We start from the raw sequence: 12240 nt of genomic DNA, 5'->3' as shown, positions 1-12240 counted from the left end.
TGTCATTATGGGGTAAATTTGTGTAGACTGATGAGGAAAAACACATTTAATCAATTTTAGAATAAGGCTGTAACATGACATGTGGAAGAAGGGAAGGGGCCTGAATACTTTCCGAAAGCACTTTAAATAACAATTGTCCAAATTCAGTCCAACTTTAATCCACAAAAAGATTAGCAAATGTTTTGCCCCTAATGAACTGAGCAGCATTTCTGCCTAAGCATAGACGAGAGGATTTGATCACCATTGCACTGCACTAGATCTAGGCTACATCCACTGGTATTATTGAAAAGTCAAACTGACTAAAGGGCCAGGGTGGCTTACAGATCACACATTATTACCAGAAATTAAAGTATCAGTAAAACAATGAAAAGGAGCTTAACATGTTCACTGTCAATTCACTTCTAATGTGCCCAGCCTTATGGCACCACAGCTTCCAGGAACATTTCAACTCCTCCAGCAAGAAGCCCAACACTATTCAATTTCATATTAAAAGTTCACATTCTCTTGTATTTTATTTCCAATCATGCTTCTCGAGTCGTGAGCCTTCATCTTTGATTCCATCGTCACATACAACGATTCATGCCAATCTTCCATTGACATACTGTATGCATAGGCTAATTGTGGTGCGAGTAACTCAAATAAGGATTCCGCTCACTGAAAACGAGACAGCACTGGGGCCCTGTCTGTGCAGTCGGTCTTTAGTCAACTAACCCCTAAGATAACTTCCTCTACCGCCAGTCCCTCGAGACACAGACAAAATCTCTTCCCCACAATCTTGTCTTTTCAGGCGTACAGTAATCTCTTTGCTGTGTGAACACCACTGATTATTCTACGTGCACATCCCAAATGGCACCCTATTCCCTTTAAAGCGCACTACTTTTGACAGGGCCCATAGGTCTCTGGCCATAAGTAGTGCACTAGGGTGCCATTTGGGACTCAGCCAGAGACTCTACAGACACCCACAATGAATAGAGGGGAAGCCTCGGTGGCGCCACGGACGGAAGACACTCCAATAGCAACAGAGGCACACTGCCGACCAAAGAACCAGGAGAGGAGTCCCCACTTCCCCCAGAGGCCATCAATCTTATCCAGCGAAAGAGAACATGGAAAACACATGGAGACACTGACTGAGCCAAATGGGCCTGGAAGGGAAACAGTGGTGGCCTCTCACACACACTAGGCCCAGGAAACCCAGACTGACAAACTCACAGTAGAGTCTGGAGGCCCCAAGCTGCTTATCCCACTGTGTTTCTTAGAAGCACTAGTTGAGTATCAGCAGCGGTACAGGATGGAGAGCAACACAGTGGAGAGCTAAGTTTAGTAAAAAGCTATACATGATTAAAAGCGATAGAGACACGTGAATAATGGATGCTGTAGCTAAATGCTGATTTAAATTTTTTTTTTTTTTTTTTTTTTAAAGAAGTGAATGCTGAATGCTCATCCCATGGGCGAGGCAAAACTTTCCACTACTCTATAGAACCAGAATGTTTCTGTGTAGAAAAATTGCCTAAAAAAAATGTCCCTCAATTAAAAGCAAAAAAAAAAAAGCACTGGTCTATTATTCCCTTTTATGTCACAGGGTTGGGATAAGGGAGCGGATGGAATAATATGGGTCAAAGTTCACCTTGAATAAGCTTTACCCATACATAGCCCACAAGACATGCCACCAGGGGTCTCTTCACAGTCCCCAAGTACAGAACAGAGGCTAGGAAATGCACAGTACTATATAAAGCCATGACTACATGGAACTCTTCCACCTTGAGTAACTCAAGCTAGAAGTAAAACCTGATAAATAATTTATTTTATTTTTTAAAAATTTTAATTGATGAAACACCTCATGGAACCACACGGACTGTGGGGAGACACCTGTAAATATTTTATCAATATAATGCAGTACATTTGTAATATTGGAGCAATGTAAACATGTATAACGCAATGTCTTGTATGATGTCTTGTTTTATTATGATGTAATGTTTTATTCCTATTTGGACCCCAGGAAGAGCAGCTGCTGCCGTGGTAGCTAACGGGGATCCTAATTAGGGTTGTCACGATACCAGTATTGCGATACGGGATTTTCCATGGCATAAGAGGAAAACACAAAGAAGACTAAACTCTTTGGTCTATTAAAGTACTGTATGCAAAATAACCCGGGGGAAAAAACGTGACTCAGGGTGACAACATAAGGCCGCTTGTTCCAACATTAGAACTTTTTCCTCAAGAAATTCAGTCCGCTTTATGTTTTGTTACCTTGCCACGATACCTCACCCCTAATATATACAATACTGAAAAAAAAATATAAAACAACATGTAAAGTGTTGGTCCTATGTTTCAATGGCTGAAATAAAATATATCAGAAATGTTCCACCGATACAAACAAATTCTCAAATTTTGTGCACTCATTTCTTTACATTCCTGTTAGTGAGCATTTCTCCTTTGCCAAGATAATTCATCCACCTAACAGTTGTGGCATATCAAGAGGCAGATTACACAGGTGCACATTGTGCTGGGACAACAAAAAAAGGCAACCAAAACATGCAGCTGTGTCACACCTCAATGCCACAGGTGTTTCAAGTTGATGGAGCGTGCAATTGGCACACTGACTGCAGGAATGTCCACCAGAGCTGTTGCCAGAGAATTGAATGTTCATATCTCTACCATAAGCCACCTCCAGAGTCATTTTAGAGAATTTGGCAGTACGTCCAACCGGCCTCACAACCGCACACCACGTATAACCATGCCAGCGCAGGATCCCCACATCTAGTTTATTCACCCTCGGGATCGCCAGAGACAAGCCACCCAGACAGCTGATGAAACTGTGGGTTTGCACATCCTAAGAATTTCTGCACAACCTGTCAGAAAACATCTCAGGGAAGCACATCTGCATGCTCGTCATCTTCACCAGGATCTTGACCTGACTGCAGTTCGGCGTCGTAACCGACTTCAGTGGGCAAATGCTCACCTATGATTGCCACTGGCACGCTGGAGAATGTTGTTCTCTTCACGGATGAATACCGGTTTCAACAGTACCAGGAAAATGGCAGACATGTATGGCGTCATGTTGGCGACAGGTTGCTGCACAATTTCTGAAAGCTGAAAATGTTCCAGTTCTTCCAGACATGTCACCTTCCATTGAGCATGTTTGGGATGCTCTGGGTCGACAACACGTTCCTGTTCCTGCCAATATCCAGCAACATCTCACAGCCATTGAAGAGGAGTGAGACAACATTCCACAGGCCACAAACAGCCTGATCAACTTTATGCGAAGGAGATGTGTTGCGCTGCATGAGGCAAATGGTGGTCACACCGGACACTAACTGGTTTTCTGCTCCACGCCTCGATTTAAAAACAAAAGAAGGTATCTTTGACCAACAGATGCATATCTGTATTCCGAGTCATGTGAAATTCATAGATTAAGGCCAAATTAATTTACTTCATAAGGAAATCAGTCAATTGAACTGTAACTGAGTAAAATATTTGAAAATGTTGCATCTATATTTTTGTTCAGAATAAATACCTAATGAGCCTACAGGGATGGCAATGGAAGGAATAAATAATACATTAATATATTACAAATGGAAACTCCTCATGCTTGAGTCAACAAGCAACTTTAGTCTAAACTCATAGCTTAGAGCACTAGCTGGCTGCAGACAGTGAAAAGAGAAGCAAATAAATTGATTTAATAGGCCTCTGTCTAGCCTGTGCGTTGTGGCTGTGTGTACAAGGCCTATTCAGCCTTGGGCACTGGTATAAAAACGATCAAGCTGATACTCAAATCACCAAATATTGCCGAGATAGGAAGTGTGTATCAGCAACAACACTAAAACATACATACGGGTACTGGGCAATTCCATGGTAACAGAAGGACAAGGAGACAGATTTTTACCTTACACAAAACATCCATGTAAAATTGACAAAACCACATTTTAGGTTAATTGAAGAACAGTGCATATCTCGTGAAAATCTCCCTCAGTTTCTCTGTGACCAAGTTGTCCAAAAACTCTTAAAAAAATGTCTACACTGAATTAAGATTGAAAGATGTCAGCAGAAAGAATGGAGTGTCAAATATGACACCTTGAGTTTGAAAAGAAATCTATTTTGGTTATTGAACTACAGTAAATGAAGTGGATTAACACCTGAATGACATCATGGGTCCCTGATGTGTACTATACAGAAATGCATACTTATTCAGGATGCATCACAATGAACACATATCTATAAGTACACAAATAGGTAGAAACATGCAATATCCTCCTTCTGCATGTTTGGGTATTATTTGACACATTGGCTATTATTCTAATTCCAAAATGAAACAAAATGTTGATGTTAGTTGGCAAGGGTCTTAACGTCAACATTATTGGGTTTAGAGGCATTTCTAATAGAAAACAGCAACCAGAAAGTCTTAAAAGCAAAGACCCCTTTTCCATCTGTTAAACCAGAAATCAAAATGGCTTTGCTTATTCAAAATCTTTAGATTGGAAAAAAAGTATACATGCCTTCATTTCTCATAGATAGACCCTTTGCTTTCATTTGACACCAAATTGTATGCTCTCTTATTAACTTCACGTTGGTGCTCTTGGGTCCTTTTACATGGAAATGGCCTACGTTAACTGTAGCGTGCACTGTAGACTAAACCATGTAGGCTATTGTCCTTACAGCAATAGTACAGACTATCTGGTACAGAGACACACAGATACAGAGACTAACGCCATTTCTGAGGGCAGCCTTGGCTTGAGGTTCCAAAGGTCAAAAACTTGTGATCTCTGGCATCAGGGACGAGGTATAATGCAATGTATGTTACACTACCTGCCTTAATTATGTCTGGGTTCATTTGCATGCGTGTTAGGCAATAAGGCCAAGTTCACAGCTGAGCTATGGAGGGAGAAAAACAAATGAACTGAAGATTCGAGCCCACTCCCAAAACGCAACAGTGGGATGTGGTAAAAGTGTCATACCAAATGTGCCATGGGCAGTACTAAAGATTCAGTCAGTACAGAGGCTCAGCCATTTGATTCAGGAAGGAAAGAAAGAAAACATTCCTCAATGGTATCATATAGATATGTGACAGATTGGGGGAAAAAAATTCTTAATTAGAAAGATGAATACAATTCCACGCTTATTCACAATGCGAATATGGTCATATTGCGTATGACCTCTAGGGGGCAATGAAGTTCTATCTACCGCAGTCAGTCTGAATCTCAAACTGAACAATTTGCCCATAAGCCCTTTATCGAGTGGGCACTTGCTGTTTTGTTCGATAGTGATCACTAGTCTGCAAGTGTTCTGGCCAAAATGAGCATGGAGACGATGCACACTTGATGTCCCAACTGCCACTTATCAATAGTTCAAAATCCATTCGCTAGCATTGTTTCCTGCAACCCGTTGTTGCATGCCTCACTCGCTATGAAACACAGATACTGGGGCAGAGAAACTCGCCCTGAGAAAGTTGTAAAGTATAAAATCGGTCACCAGTGATTTCATCAGCTGATTTAGTTTGCTGTAGCCTGTCCGCTGCTAGGTAGATTCCCTGACAAACACAGGGATGGAATTTTAGCTAGCTAGCCAAGGATGTTGGGCACTGCACTGATAAACAGCGTGTAACTTGTCACGTATTTACAATAGTTTAACAGCTTGCTGATGAAGTTGTAGACATGTTCGCAGCAGTCAGTCTGTACTTCAGCATGTTTCCAAAGCAACAATCGATACGTTGTAACATTGGGCCCGCTAAAAGCACAGGCAGCAGTATTGACTCAGGGCAGAGCAGGCTGTTCGCTGCGGTTGCTTGCTTTTCTCTGCCATTTTTCCAACGATTACGTGCGGAGTGCTTTCTATCCATGGCAAATCATTTGAAAGATGTCTCCTACTAACGTTACAGCACTGATGTGTTAAGTATTCACCTGTTAGTGGAAGTTCTGATAACTGCGCTGGGATTTTTATTTTGTGGAAGAAAAGGTTTTGGTTAGGGATTTTTTAAATTAACGTTAACATCCCAATTGCATTTAAAGGTGAATGTTTACACCCCTACACATCAGAACATACTTTGTTTTACGTGCTAATAGCACAACGAAAGAAAAACAAAACTTTCCTTTCACAGCTCCAACCTCCATTGCCCTTCAATCTACGTCTCTTGTCCTGCACAACAAAGCTAGTTTGGTGGACTTATTATGAATGTGTGTGTACGTACAACAGACACTAGTCAGACACAGCACCTGGAGGAGAGGCTCGATAGCCTACACCGCAAACTGTGTAAGGTGACACTCCTCATCACACTAAACTGAGACTTCAGTCTGATCACTGGGGCATGACTAATTCAGCTCACATTACACTAATTACAAAAGGTGATGGGGTCTGGAACCTTACATAGAGCATCATACCATCCAGAAACACGATCTATTTGCGCAGTCCCGTCCCCATTCTGTCATCACTGGCACCCACCACACTACTGTGGTGGTTAGCCTTAAATCTGCTTCGGTTATGGGTGGAGTCAATGGCTGCGTCCCAAATAGCAACTAATTCCCTATATAGGAGCACTACTTTTGATCAGGACCCCGGTCTAATGTAGGGCACTATCAAGGATGCAGCCAATGCCTGATGAAAGGGTCACAGTAACCCTGGCTGGGCCAATGTGTGGGATGTTGTTTTAGGAAAACGTCTCCAAGTTTCACAATCAACACAGTAATCAACGATGACAGTAATCAAATAAGTAACCAGTGAGATTGCATTTTACAGCCTCAAAAACCTTGTGTTTTATAGTGTACGCGCAGCACCAGTAAATCCAGAGGCCTTCATACAGGGTATGGCGCCATACCATATCTCAAGACCAAGATGTAAAAGTAGGCTACAATCATTCCAATCCCAGTTAAAATGAAACGGCTGTTAATAAGCATCTAGGAAGGTTGGCTTTAGGACCACACGGAGCATTGCCTGGAGAGAAGCTGCCAGCCTGCCACGCCTTTCATAAAAATTAAAAAATGCAGAGAAGGGGCCAGATGGCTGACCAGCAAAGAAAACTGTTTAGGCAGTGCGCTGATTGCTTGAAATTTAACATGGCATTTGAACTTGGCCTTGTATGCCTCATCCAGATGTTTTATGCACCGGTTACTTTCAATATTAATGTCAGCATAGGAGGCGTGTCCAATAGGCTAGTGGCTTACCCTAAAGTAAATTTAATGAAATGTGCGAAGATTTCCTATCTAATTACTCGTGTCTATACAGAAATAAAATAATTCAAATACTACACCAGAGAGCATGATTTGGCCACAGAGCATCATTAGTCTTATAAAAAGTGAGCTGTGGATTGCTTTAAGCGCGCAATTTGGGCAGCGCTCGCCACAAATCGTCTATCAAATAGCTGATTGTTGAGTTGCAGAGGTCAATGAAAAGCAGGTAAATAGGCCTAGCTCAATATTTTAAAATACAATTGTTGGAAATACTGTTTGCTGTAAGGAAAATACTAATCTGTCTCTAGTTATCTTACTTCTCAACTCCCAACTGAGCGCACAGTAGCCTATCTTATTGGCACCAGCGGAAAGCATCAGCCATATGCCAGGGAGTGCATGCATATTCACTGTCTTCATCATTGGATCAGTACCACTGGAACATTTCCCAGCTGAACTGACACCACTGCCTTCATATGAATCAGGTTAACTTTAGTGAACTTCTGAAAAATTGAGAATGGTTCTCCCCTTCCTCCTATAAGGAGCCTCCACTGGGTCTCGCCAGTATGGTCTTCAAAACAAACAAACAAAAAAACAGGTTAGTTCAGGAGCTGGGTGGTAAAGTGAGCATTTCCTGAAAAGGACTCTGAAGTTTTAATTCTCTCAACTTTTACTAGCAGGATGTCACAGGTACTACACCTCTGTGGCAAAAAGCAGCAGTATCACTGTGACATGACTCATACCAATTCACTCTCGTAAAACCAGTTAGGGAAATGACCAAAGATCATAGTGCCTCGAAAAACGATGACAAATAATGTTCTGTAGAAAACGTCCCTCCATAAACAGTGGGATCAATGGGAAATTGTCAACTTGACAGTTCTAGTTCTTTCCATCATCAGTGGTCTGTCTGGTCTAGTTGTCAGACACGAGAACAGCGTTGCTTAAACTGCACACACACTGAACTCTTATGTAATCATTAACAGAAAATGTAGAATTTTCAGGACAGTAGGCTACACATGTGAAAAGAACATAGGCATTAGTTGTTGCGACCATAACGAGAGCACGCACACCTGTGTGTCCATATATGACATCTGTTTCTATTTTCAACACTGTGTACTGTAAGATATGCGGGCCTAGGCCCATACTTCATTAGCACTGTGGGAAGACAATGAATACAAAAACCGGTACACCGCGGCCAGGGGACAAGTAAGGGTTCCATTAATCATCGAGTTGCGTTGATGCATGATTGACAGGATTATATTGGAATAGAACTATTCGTTGGAACGGTTATAAAACAACCGTCTGGCATCGCCTATAGTGCACGCTCTGAAGCTGGGAAACGACTGAACTGAAGAGTGGTGTAATGAACCTTCAGTGATTCCCACATTGTTCGGTCCTGGAGTGTTTGTCAAATGTCGAATTTTCCAGATATATGTTCATATCATTCGAAACCTGTAGTGTTTTCTGAAAGGGAGCATTGCTTTCAGCGACAATGGCAACACAATTCCACATTCCAAGATGCTGCGTTTACGGTTTTCGAAAGTAATGATACATTTGATGACAATCATCGCTTTCTGTGTTGACAGCCTCCATTGGCATCAATGTAGCCTGCTAACGTTAGCCAGCTACGGAAAACTACCACCATTTCCAAAGCTTTCAACAATTACATTGGATTCAGTTTGTGGAGGAAAAAGACAGTCGCGGACGTTACCTACCTCGTATGCGTTTCAACCTGTGCAGTCGGACACTTATTGTCTATAAAAAATGTAAAGTTTCCACGATAGACTGCCGGGTGCAGATCCAACCTCCGAGCTCTCCCAGAGCTCCCCTTCCTGCAGCAGCACCCTCCGACTCCCTCAGAAGTCCTGGTGTGTATTCATTACGGAAACCATTTACCGTTTAAGAACCAAACGGAAGCAAACAGAGCAAAACGAGAGTTTCTATTGGACAAATTCAAGTAGGTCCCGCCCGTTTCGTTTCGTTCGCTTCCGTTTAAGAAACGTTTTGCAACAGAATAGGCGGAATGAATACACCCCAGAGAATTGCTCGTGACGTCATGAGCATCACAAGCAGTAGCATCCATTGACCATTGGGAGCGCTTAACACTGAGTGTCAGTTGTACACATTTAACATTCTTCACCGAGTATACCAAACATTAGTATCACCTTCCAAATATTGAGTTGCACCCCCACCTTTTGACCTCAGACCAGCCTCAATTTGTCGGTGCATGGACTCTACAAGGTGTCGAAAGCGTTCTACAGAGATGCTGACCCAACTCCAATGCTTCCCACAGTTGTGGCAAGTTGGCTGGATGTCCTTTGGGTGGTGAACCATTCTTGATAGACACGGAAAACTGTTAAGTGTAAAAAAAACAGCAGCCTTGCAGTTCTTGATACAAGAACTGCCAGTGTGCCTGGCACCTACTACCATACCCCATTCAAAGGCACTTAAATCTTTGGTCTTGCCCATTCAACCTCTGAATGGCACACATCCACAATCCATGTCTCAAGGCTTAAAAATCTCCTCTCCTTCATCTATACTAATTGAAACGGATTTAACAAGTGACATCAATAAGGGATCATATCTTTTACCTGGTCAGTCTATGTCATCGAAAGAGCAGGTGTTCTTAATGTTTTCTATATCCAGAGTATGTATCCCTTAATCTTTTTTAAACTGTCTATGCATCTACTGTTATGTGGCTCAATAGCCATAATTATTTCCAAGCAATTATGCTGGGTTGCTAAGAAAAAGGAAGACAGACAGCATTGCAGACCAAGTTTCCACACAACACCACAACTTGGGCATCATACATTTTTGAGTGACCTAGTAACATTAAACTGGTGAAGTTTTCCCCCCTAAAGAAGTCATCCAATACCAGATTGAAAGGTGATACCTACATATCATTAGAGAATCACCTGAGAGGAGGCCAGGGCTACATCTGCTTCATGTTTCTCTACACACAGACAATGGGACAAAATGGTGCCTCAAGTGTACTCATATCACCTCACCGGTGGGTCCCAATAATGTCTCGTGTCTCCTGAATTGTTTACTACCTCCCATAATTCTAAAAGCATTGGATTGGTGGAGGCATTGGCTAGTGGTAGGTTCCACCATGTTTCTTATTCTACTAATTTCCTTTAAAGGTACAGGGAAGGGAACAAGTGCACACTTCGGGAGGAAGGAGAGCCTACCAGATGAGCTAAATTACTTCTTTCCCCCCTTCAAGGCAAGTAACACTGAAACATGCATGAGAGCACCAGCTGTTCCTTTAAACGGGTCAACATTCACAATGCCGCAGGGCCAGACGGATTACTAGGACTAGTACTCCGAGCATGCGCTCACCAACTGGCAAGTGTCTTCACTGACATTTTCAAACTCTCCCTGTCTGAGTCTGTAACACCAACATGTTTCAAGCAGACCACCATAGTCCCTGTGCCCAAGAACACTAAGGTAATCTGGCTAAATGACTACCGACCCGTAGCACTTATGTCTGTGTCCATGAAGTTCTTTGGAAGGCTGGTCATGGCTCACATCAACACCATTATCTCAGAAACGCTAGACCCACTCCAATTTGCATACCGCCCCAACGGATTCACAGATTATGCCATCTCTATTGCACTCCACACTGCCCTTTCACACCTGGACAAAGGAACACTTATGTGATGCTATTCATTGACTACAGCTCAGCGTTCAACACCATAGTGCCCTCAAAGCTCATCACAAAGCTAAGGACCCTGGGACTAAACACCTCCCTCTGCAACTGGATCCTGGACTTCCTGACGGGCCACCCTCAGGTGGTGAGGGTAGGTAACAACACATTGGCCACGCTAATCCTTAACACGGGGGCCCCTCAGGGGTGCGTGCTCAGTCCCCTCCTGTACTCCCTGTTCACTCATGACTGCACGGCCAGGCACGACTCCAACACCATCATTAAGTTTGCCGATGACACAACAGTGGTAGGCCTGATCACCAACAACGACGAGACAGCATATAGGGAGGAGGTCAGAAACCTGGCCGTGTGGTGCCAGGACAACAACCTCTCCCTCAACATGATCAAGAATAAGGAGAAAAAAAAAGGAGCACCGAGCACCCCATTCTCATCGACAGGGCTATAGTGGATCAGGTTCGAGCGCTTCAAGTTCCTTGGTGTCCACATCACCAACAAACTAACCAAGCATACCAAGACAGTTGTGAAGAGGGCAAAACAAAACCTTTTCCCTCAGGAGACTGAAAAGATTTGGTATGGGTCCTCAGATCCTCAAAAGGTTCTACAACTGCCTGGTATGGCAACTGCTCGGCCTCCGACCGCAAGGCACTAAAGGGTACATCACTGGGGCCAAGCTTCCTGCCATCCAGGACCACTATACCAGGCGGTGTCAGAGGAAGGCCCAAAAAATGGTCGAAGACTACCGCACGGCAAGCTGTACCAGAGCGCCAAGTCTAGATCCAAGAGGCTTCTAAATAGCTTCTACCCCCAAGCCATAAGAATCCTGAACATCTAAACAAATGGCTACCCAGACTACTTGCATTTCCCCCCCCCCCCCCCCCCCTTTACACTGCTGCTACTCTGTTATCTCTGCATAGTCACTTTAATAACTCAACCTACCTCGACTAACCCGTACCCCCTGGATATAGCCTCGCTATTGTTATTTTACTGCTGCTCTTTAATTATTTGTTACTTTATTTCTTTAGGTATTTTTCTTAAACTGCATTGTTGGTTCAGGGCTTGTAAGTAAGCATTTCACTGTAAGGTCTACACCTGTTGTATTTGGCACATGTGACAAATAAAACTTGATTTTATATATTTGGGACATAAGATATGGAGGGGAAAGCACACATATATTACACTCCACACCTGGTGAGGTGAGCTAGTTCATTGGCCACCTTGCATGATGTACATAAGAAATGCAAATTCAGGTTGTGCTGGAGGAAATGTGGTTTTGTCTGTCTATTCACCATCCCACTAGGGCCAGCCCTCATGAAAAACATAGCTAGCTGTGCAAACAGCATTATGGCCTATACACCATGGAAACTATGGTGACTGGCAGAATAGGTCTGGATGCACTTGACATTTCAGAGGGACAAT

At 43.0% G+C, this 12240-nt stretch overlaps 1 protein-coding gene across 5 annotated transcripts in view; it reads right to left on the bottom strand.

The window, feature by feature from the left end:
• Positions 1 to 9035, bottom strand: part of myo6a (myosin VIa) — a 91344-nt gene extending 82309 nt beyond the window's left edge. For 3 of the 5 annotated variants that reach the window (XM_038962994.1, XM_038962996.1, XM_038962997.1), the window contains exon 1: positions 8870 to 9032. The gene's annotated coding sequence lies outside the window, so the exon portion shown is untranslated. Of the gene's footprint in view, positions 1 to 8869 lie in introns of all 5 variants that reach the window. The other 2 variants (XM_038962998.1, XM_038962995.1) reach the window with 2 other exon arrangements.
• Between the last annotated feature and the right edge of the window lie 3205 nt (positions 9036 to 12240).

This window comes from Salvelinus namaycush, chromosome 24 (assembly GCF_016432855.1).
Source record: "Salvelinus namaycush isolate Seneca chromosome 24, SaNama_1.0, whole genome shotgun sequence".
Taxonomy (NCBI): Eukaryota; Metazoa; Chordata; class Actinopteri; order Salmoniformes; family Salmonidae; genus Salvelinus; species Salvelinus namaycush.
The sequence above is the reverse complement of the archived record's forward strand: the minus strand, read 5'-3'. Positions and strand labels throughout refer to the sequence as shown.